The sequence below is a fragment of the Pinus tabuliformis genome, chromosome 1_2, assembly GCF_031772625.1.
Source record: "Pinus tabuliformis cultivar Carrire ecotype Pingquan chromosome 1_2, CPIR1, whole genome shotgun sequence".
NCBI lineage: Eukaryota > Viridiplantae > Streptophyta > Pinopsida > Pinales > Pinaceae > Pinus > Pinus tabuliformis.
In genome coordinates, this window is record NC_142298.1 from 1,087,920,601 (window position 1) to 1,087,931,228 (window position 10,628).

Consider the following 10,628-nt stretch of genomic DNA (forward strand, 5'->3'; position numbering starts at 1 on the left):
CTTTATTTGTGGCTTAGCTGAACCCAAATCAGCGTAAGGGTCATTCTCTTGCCTAATCAGCAAGAAGAATCGATCTGATATCCCTGTCTATTGGTAGTTAAATATATATAATAAACCAATGGCAATAGGGAGAAGGTAACTAGACCTAGTTAAACCAGTCGGAGCCACCACACCAAACGGAAAAGGAGCTTCTTTAAGGTCCGAACCGGGTGGTCATCCCCCATTGTTGTTGCAGCGATTTTCGAGGCATCAACAAGCCTATGGTGGTTTGTTTCCCTTCAGGAAGTTCAACCAGCTCCCAAGTGTTGTTTCTGATTATAGATTCATATTCCTGTTCCATAGCTGTTTTCCATTCACTACATTACTTTTCTTCCTTATAACTAGAAGGTTCAACAACATTCATCATACTAGTTATAAAAGCATTTTCCCTATATCTTGCTGACAACTGAGCTTTCCTTCCTGATCTCCTGAGTGGTGGGGTAGCTTCAAATCTTGTCTGATCATCATTTTCTGGACTTGGATTGATAGCTACATGAACATCATTTTCTTTCCCTTCCAGCTACTACTGCTCATTGTTGTCACTTGATTCATCACCTCCTTTTTCCACAAGGGCACGTGCCATTCTTCCTTAGCACTCTCATGGCTTCCATCATTAACTTGCTCATGAAACACTACATCTCTGCTCGCAAACACTTTATGAGTAGAGGGATTAACCAATTTGTAAGCCTTAAATTCTATACAATACCCAAAAAAAATACATTTGATGGCCTTTGATTCAAGTTTCTTTCTATCTTCATTTGGGATATGAGCAAATGCTTTGCTGCCAAAAACTCTCAAATGCTTAACTGCAGGCTTATAAACAAATAAAGCTTCAAAGGAATTTTAAAATCTAAACTTCTTGTTGGACTCCTATTCTTTAGATATACTGCAGTATTAATCACTTTAGCCTAAAAGCCGTTTGAAAGATTCTTACCTTTCAACATACTATGAGCACACTCCACAAGGGTTCTATTCTTTCTCTCTGCAACCCTGTTTTGTTGAGGAGTGTGGGGTACTGTAAATTGTTGTTGTATCCCATTATCTTTGTAGTATTTGAGTACAAAAGCTTTCTTGTACTCTCCCCCTTGATCCGAGCGGAGAATCCTGATGCATTTACCTGTCTGTTTTTCAACCATACTTTTGAACTCCTTGAAGTATTCAAAAGTGTTGCTCTTCTTCCTGAGGAAATACACCCAAGTAAATCTAGTACAATCATCAATAAACAATAAAAAATAGTATGCACTGCCTAACAATCTTGTCTGCATAGGCCCGCATAGATCTGTGTGTACCAGCTCGAGTATATCTCTCTTCTTTCTATCAAGATTCATAGGAAATTCATCTCTGTGCAACTTTCCCAGTGCACATGCATCACAATCAATATGAGAAAATTTTAAAACAGGAAGACCTTCGACCATACCTCTTTTCTATAAAAGAAGCAAATCGTTGAAGTTAATATGACCAAACCTCTAGTGGCATAAGTCCACTGTAGTCATGGTAGATGATGACAATGTATCATGTGGTGCACTTTTGAAATTTAACTTGTACAACCATCCCACACAAATCCCTAATGCAATATGCTTCATAGAATCCAACAGGTCTTTAATAACACAATATGATTTATAAAAATCTACCTTAAGATTATGATCAGTCATAGTAGAAACAGAGATCAGATTCCTTTTTATATTGGGTACATATATAACATTATGGTTATGTCTAATATTTCCATGAGGCAAAACAATAGGAATATTATCATAACCTTTGATTTGGTACCCTCTATCATCACCAAGATAGATGCTTGCTCAACTGCTGGTCTCTTTGAAGTCTTCAAACCAGTGTCTGTTCCCTTTCACGTGGATGGATGCACCTGAGTTGACAAACCAGGTATCTATTTCATCCTCCTCAACCAAAAGTGCAGAGTCAGATATGAACAGTCTGATGTTCTGATTGTGTTCCTCATCAAAAAAATGATCTGCATGCTACTTATGTCACTTCTGACCTTCATCAAACTTCTTTTTCATGCAATATCTGGCTATATGGCCTGTTCTACCATAGTAAAAAAATTTGGTCATAAAGTCATTTCTATTGAAATACGTACCTTGAGGTGAGGGCATCTTTCTCTGTGGGGCCGCAATGCTCTTCTGTGCTGCATTTGGCTATCCTCCGAAGGGCTTCTTCTTTTCCATTAAGGCTAGATCTGAACTCTGGGGTTTATGAGTCAGTCATCTTTCTTCCTGCTGCATGAGGATTCCTACCAATTCTTCAAATACGGTGGCTTTTTCTCTTGCATTCAAGCCAGTGATGAACATATGATAATCGTCAGTCATACCATTCATGGTAATTGTGACCAGATCTATATCTGACATAACTTCACTGATATCACCCAGCTTGTTCTTGAGCTCCTTGAGCTGTGAAATGAATGCTACCATTGTCTCATTCTCCTCCATCTTGATGGAGAGAATCCTGCTCTTCAAGAACAACAGTCGATTGGTGTTCTTGACCTCGTAGAGATCCTTGAGCGTCTTCTAGATCTCTGTTGTAGTCTTGCAATTACGGATATGGGGGATAATGAAATCTTTGACTGAGAATTTCAGGAGCATTCTCACCTTATTCTCCCACTTGTCCCAGTCTTGGATTGTTGTTGCTATTCCTTGTGCAACGAGGATTGGATTCACCTCATTATTGTTCACAATCGTCCATGCATTGTGTCCCTCAAGCAGGGTTTGTAGTTTGAATTTCCAACCAAAGTAATTGGATCCAAAACAAAAACTGAGCTCATATCTCCTTTCTTTTAAAAAGAATTAAAAGACCTGAATTCTTTAATTAAAGAAAACTTAAATAAAAAACCCCAATTCAAATAACTAGCCCCCTCCTTTTTTTTAATTAAAGAATTAAAAACTTTAATTAAGAAAATTGGATTCAATCCTCCAATTTTGACAAGTGGCCTACCACTTTTATCCCTTTTGCAACTCAACTATGATTGGTGTCCATTTCTCACCAACAGAAACAAATACACAAAGTCAAAGTGGGAGGTCCTTCGTTCAGGTAGAACCTCAACAACGGCTCCTGTCCAATTTGCAGCAAAAAAGACGGAATGACCATGACAGGTTTATCACTTGGCACAATATTTCTTTGAAGGTTTATCAGCGTGACCTTCAGATGACTGCCAACAGCAGCAGAACTACCTCCAACAAATAGACCAACATCGAGCAACAAAAGAAACTCAGTCTGCAGCTATCACCCCACGTCCTTCTTCTTCTCACGGCGTCCTCCACGGCCACCGATGGCACTACCGATCTACAACCTCCAGCTATTTCTCTGCTGGTTTCCACGGCAGTCCTCCTCACCACTCTGTGTGCACTCCTCCGTGCCACCACTCTTACGGCCTCCATCAGCAGTTCTCCTCACCACTCTACGCGTGCTCTCCACGACAGTCCGTAGCGACCCAGAATGCTACACAAAACAAAAAATGCAGCCTCAATCGATCCCTCTGGTGGTTCGATCTTGCCACGGCCACCGATCTCCTCAAGGCAGACACCGAGGCCTTTGACAATAGCAACAGGGTTGGCGCGAGTATCCTACAAGTAGAAGCGTCGTTCTAAGTTTAAAAAATGTGTAAGTGGAGAAGTGAAATCATCGCGATTTTCTCGCCAAAATCTGTGCTGATCTCGCCTCAATCGCGCCGGCCTCTTTCCACTTATGTACAGGCTTCCTTAGCCTTGTAGCTCTGATACCATGTCAAAATGAGATGCTTGACTTAATAAATAAAATCTCACTGGTTAGCTCTACGAAGGAGAGTCTAAAGTAGGAGAGTCTGGCTTTGCAGAATGCTCCATATTCGCAATATACTTCAAACATTATATAGCATACATGGTTTTAGGAAGTTAGAACCATACCCTAAGAAATAGAAACCAATTCCTATCCTAAGGTCTCGTGAACCAACTCACACTATTATAGGATTTTCCATTATTTTCAACAGGATGATGGTTTAATAATTTTGGATGTTTAGTTAATTTGATTTTAAATAATTTTGATAACATTAAGGCTTGTGCCATAAAACAAGATGGGCACCCATAGGTTTTCTCAGCAATTAGTGAGTGGAAATCAATTGAAAATTCATTATATGTAGATTTATTTGTAGAAATCTCTTTGCAATATTTTACATGCATTTATTTTTATTTTCTTTTTATGTGGTTTATTGTGCCAAAGATCGATGCTAGCTACATCCAAGGAAAACCAACCAGTGTCTCTGTGAGTTGACTATCTTTCATGTGGAAAGTATTCGCCAAGAGTGACCATGTCAATCTCGGTGGGACTTTACATGTAATTATACATATTAGACTATAAATATAAATTATTTAATTATGTGTTTTTTTGAAATCACTCTATATAATCTTCTATGGCTATTGTGATTATTATGGGTGGACAAGGTTTGTTAAATAAATGTATTTTAATTAATTATATACAGAAACATGTATTTTTATATGCAATATTATATATATATGATCCTACCTTAATCATGTATGTTTTTATATCTACTAAAATGTATAAATTATATTCACACAATTCCAATCAATAGCAGAATTTTCAATAACAAATATAGGTAAAGTTTAATATGATATTATAGATTTAAAGATATTATATATTATAGTAAACTTAAAAAATAAAAAAACTCACTTGAAGGGCCATTTAAGTCCAAATCATTGAATAAATATAGAAGTTAATTAATAATGTTATATACATAAATGGTATTGAAATATTATATACATAAAAATATATTTTAAAATTTGTATGTATATAACTTAATTTGAGCCATGCCTACAATGCCATAAACATAAATGCACTCCAACTTATTTTCATGATTGTAAATTTCTTTCATTATTTTTTTTTCTAGGTTATGTGAGTCCTAAGATGACTAGAAAACCTAACCTCTCGCTTGAGTAACTATGGCACAAGGGAATCTAAGTAGTCAAAATCGCAAGATTGCACTTAGCGTGGGCCACATGACGGACACTTAGAATGACTAGATTTTTTACCATAGAGTTTCAAATTGGTGACCTTTACACCATGAAGTGCCTTAACAAGACATTCTCATTGTCTACTCTATGCCTTGTGGGCTAATTCTCAACTATTATTCAAAATAATCATGTAAGAAACTTGGTATTGATATGTTATATGGCAAGCATTGCTACTGCGTCAGTAGATATATTAATTTATATACACATATCAAATAAAAAAGGTGGGATAATTACCTAAATTGGTTTAATAATTTTGGATGTTCAATTAATTCGATTTTGCATACTTCTACAACACTGACACTTGTGCCAGAAAGAAAGATTGGCACTCATAAGGTTTCTCACAATATTAGTGGGTAGAAAATCACTCTATAATTCTTTATATGTGGCCCTATTTGTAGAAATGCCTTTTGAATTAGTTACATGCAATTATAGACATTACATCATTACGTTATATGTAACTTATTTAATTATGGATTTTTGGAGAAATCTTTGTACCTGACCTTCTAAGGTTCTTGTGGATGAATTGAGTTCATTAAATACATGTATTTTAAATGAATATGTATAGAGATATGTAGTTTTATGCTTGATCTTTTATAAGTATGAATAACATATATTCTCTCACACACCTACACATACATATGTATATTCTTAAGTTAATCATGTATGTTTTTATATATAATAAAACATGTATATTCTTGCATTTTTACGTAATTGTATATACATTATTATTCTCTTATGTAAATATATAATTTCAATAAAAACTAATAAGATATTTCTCAGATATTTCTCGGGGCACTACTCTAAAGAAGCCCTCAAACATTGGAATTTGTATTAATAGTTATAGTTGAAGTTTACTATAATATTACATAATAAAGCATATAATATAAACTAACATACATTAAAAAGAATGGAACTCACCCAAAAATTTAACACAAAACGAACATAGTTAATCCAAGGAACACTTTGAATGATCAATCTTTTAAGTTGGAATTGTATTGTAATTGTTATATTAATTGATTTCTAGTTTTTTTATTTATATAGTTATTTTCATTTTTTTTAGGCCCAAATTAATTTCTATTTAGTAAAATTTTCTTTTAATTTTTATTTTATATGACATGTGTGAATATCATGATAAGCATGAATGGAATTCATAGTAGGTTGTAGAATGTGCCTCTCACTGCAAAAATCTTATCTATAAATATTTGTACACAAACATAGAATCATAAGTATGATATATATTATTCAATTATTGACATATTGTTAATTGTGAATTTAGGTGAAGAATAATATGTTGGGTACAAGTAGAAGGAAGTTAATTAACTACACTATATTGGAATTGTATTGTAATTGTTATATTAATTGATTTCTAGTTTTTTTATTTATATGGTTATTTTCATTTTTTTAGGCCGACATTAATTTCTATTTAGTAAATTTTTCTTTTAATTTTTATTTTATAAGACATGTGTGAATACCATGGTGAGCATGGATGGAATCACACATCTCCCTCATACTAGGTTGTAGAATGTGCCTCCGAGCCGAAAAATATTATCTATAAATATTTGTACACAAACACAAAATCATAAGTATGATATATATTATTCAATTATTGACATATTGTTAATTTTGAATTTAGGTGAATAATAATATGTTGTGTACAAGTAGAAGGAAGTTAATTAACTAAACTGTATTCAACAACATTATTATTTGTAGGATCACAAATTATGTTTGAGTGAATAAGTTGGCTTGTGTAAGAATAAGTCACCCAAGTTGTGAAAGTGACATTTTAGGTGTACCTACTACACCATCGACGAATATTACATATGCAAGTTAATCTAAAAACATCTATGTTATTTCTTAGGACTAGATTGTTCTTTGTTGTAGATAATTGCATCGTAAAAAAAATCAACATTTTCACATTTTATTCACCGCATAGTATTATATCATCATTAGCAATTGTGTAGAGAGAACAATATCAACAATGCAATGAAATAGTAAGGAACAAGATAAGAAAAACATACATAATAGAGACACTAGGATTTAGGTGAGAGACAATGGAAAAGCACATAAGTGGGAAAAATGAAACCAAATTATTCTTCTTAGATATGGGTCAAATGTTTAGTTGAGATACATAGTACATTAAGTATAAGAAAAATATTTCAATATTTAATACATTAGGTCTCCTAGGCCAAACTTGGTAGGAGACACACATAGGGAGGTAGATCTTCAAGTAATATATTTCTCTATGAAGTCACTATCATAAAGACAAGCCATACATCTTAGATACCTTGTCATACATCAGAGAGTCAATGTCATATCAAGATCACTTTCACTGTCACTATCATTCATCATTGTTATGCAACAAGGTCACTATCATAGTCCAAGTTCACTACCATATCAAAGGTCATTTCCATACACAGTTATTGCCATAGTTATGTCAAATTGATTGTCATATCAAAGGTCACTATCATACACTGTGACTGCAAAACATCACACTATCATAACTGTCATCAAAAGTATTTTTATCAATGTCAACAAGTTTACTATCAACAAGAGTATCTTATCACAGTGATCAAAGTCACTATTATGCGAAGATATCAACAGTAACTATTATGTCAAGTTCAATGCCATATCAAAGCTCACTGCCAACTCCTATATCAAGATAATTATTATGCCAAGTGTATTATAATATCAAGGGTCACTTTTATGTAATTAGGTCATTTTCATATCAACTTTCATTTATCAAGGTCAAGGACACACTATAGAAGATATGCATGCCTTGGGGAAGAATGTGAGCCACAAGAGCGAGCCATTCATCATTATGTGAGTCACTGTAATATACGAATGACAAAATAGAGTATGTGAGCCATAAGGTGAGTAGTAAGAGAATCGTTAGCCACAGAGAATTAGATACAAGCCATAATAAAGTGGCGAGACCTAGGAAATACCGTGACGCACTCCTCCCACATTTACCACTTTCACCAGTGTACCAGGGTAAACATGAGCAGAAGAGATACTATGATATGGCACAACCTCCTAAATCACCTTAAAGAAGTGGAATCAATAAAACCAAAACTTTACTGACTTCCCTCACATGCTACAGGATCCCTAAGTCCCAAACCACCCTTCTAGGTGCCCAATCCATGAGTTAACTTACCTTTTCACTGATCTCAACTCTAAGACACGAGCATAACACTTACTAAATTCGATTGTAACCCTCTAGTTGTATGCATAAGCATGCAATGGAGAAACTGCAATCTTTTTAACCCAGTTCTGTGCAAGTGACCATGAGATATAAACCACTTTTGTAGGGCTAGGATCTATACCTCTGCCTAGAACTTAGTGAAACTTTCAGAACTCATAAATAACACAAACATAAGGCCTGTAATTCAAAATTTAAACAAGGAATTAACGTGACCTATCCCAACCATGGGAGACATCTCGTCAAACACATCATGAACTTGTAATATAAAGGTCATAATTAAGTGTCTAAAAAAAGGGGTCTCATACTTATCTGAGAATCGACAAGAAGGACTAATGCTATCTCCTAATAGTTGCAAGAACATCTATTAGGTCATGCATTCAATCAATATTCATTTACTAATCAAAATATGATGAGATCCATAACTAAAGTGTGTGAGAGAAACATGTTTATAATCAACATATAAACATAAAAATAACAATGATAGAATAACCATTAAAGCCACAAAATAGAAAGTACAAATACTGAGGAAATATAAGAGGAAAAATAGCTCTTATTAACATATGCAAAAGCCAACCAAGTTAGGGACTTCCATGTACCACCTGACCATAGATTAGGCTAAACAAAATATTTCTTTTAGCCAATCACCCACATTCCATATTCCAAGCATGAATGTGGGACTCATAACAAAACCAACTGGGGATTCCATAGGCTTTACTGCATATCCTGCCATTATCGATCAAGGGATTTATAGGCCTGAAGCCATCATCTATACAACTAAACTTACCGTGTATCCTGCCATTACTCGTAATGAGATTCCTAGGCCTAGACAAAGAAAAGTACACTACCAGGCATTACCGCAATCTTACAAAAACTGGTGAAGGGATTACTAGGCCTAAATAAGAATGGATGCCTCCATATTTTTTCAACAATGCCTTGAGGAATTTTCCTATCTCCACCATTATGATTTACCATATATCCTTCCATTACCACTCAAGGGATTCTTAGACCTTTGGGAATATTCCTGAGACCACCTCACTTGGTTCCAAAATCATCCATAAATTTAGCTCACCCAAATCAAGGAACCTCATCACACCATGGCTATATGGCAAGGAAAGGATAAACCATTGTCACACCTGGACAAGCCCATTCCAATGATAACAAGAGAACTAAATACACACATGCATGCTAAAACTAGTAAGGAAATCATACATTCAACTCGATACCTACAAGTAATCCCATTGTAGACGCTAGATCCAACTCTTCCTTCCTTGATATTTGCTTCCATTTTTCATTCTTGCCCTTCCTTTTACTTTCTTTCCTCCAATCCTAGTGTGCTCAAAGAATGCTCTAAGTGTGCAAGAGTATGAGAGAAAGAGAATAGAGAGAGAGACCCAAAATTGAACTGACAAAAGTCTCAACTAACGAAAACAATTAAGTGATCCTCATAAGCCTTTTTATCATTAAGGCCTCTATTTTCTTCAATTTCCTGTATTTTCCTTCATTTTCCTCCTCACATGTAACCTATGATCTTTCACCTTTCTTTTCTCCTATTTTCCATTATTTCATATATAAAATGCCAATTAATGTCTCTTTGTTCTTTTAATGCCTTTGTCATTGCCTTTGCCAATTTCCTTAGCCATAATAAACCAAACGAACACCCACTAGGATGTTTTTCCCAACATTCAACTTGGAATATGTGCCCCATGACCTTGGTATTATTTTTCCTTTATTAACTTTATTACTTGAAACTTTGACCTGGGGATGTTAAAGACCCCTCCCCCTTAGGGGAACACCATCCTTGGTGTTTTATGGTACATATAACCAACAAATTGTTAAAAACAAAACATACTACCTATGAACCTTTATAACCTAGCTCATTATAGTATTTAGAATGGCATATTGCTAAAAACATGAAATTCATATATTTTATTAGATCCTTATAACACAACTCATTATAGTATTTACCATAACAACCATACATAAATATGTACATATACCAAAACTCCTTTACCTCAACTGACATACAATGAAGGATACATAGCCGACATTAGTAGCAAGGGAATCCAAACGCTCACACCTCCACCCTCAATCCTTCGAAGGAAGTCCAAAATCCACTACCAAATTCAAAGTATGCATCCAATATCCATGCTACGATCCTTATGCTACTTGTTCTATCAATGAACAATTAATCATTGATTATTCCAGGGCACACTCCTAATCTGCTTTTAATTCCATATGGAAATGCTAATGACTAAAACAAATCAAATCTCCAACCCTCCCTTCTCTACCACACATTCCCTCGAGTAATATGGTAACCCCCTTCTATGCAATCACTCACCTTCCAAGTTCCCCGACATCCCCTTTCCGAGGAA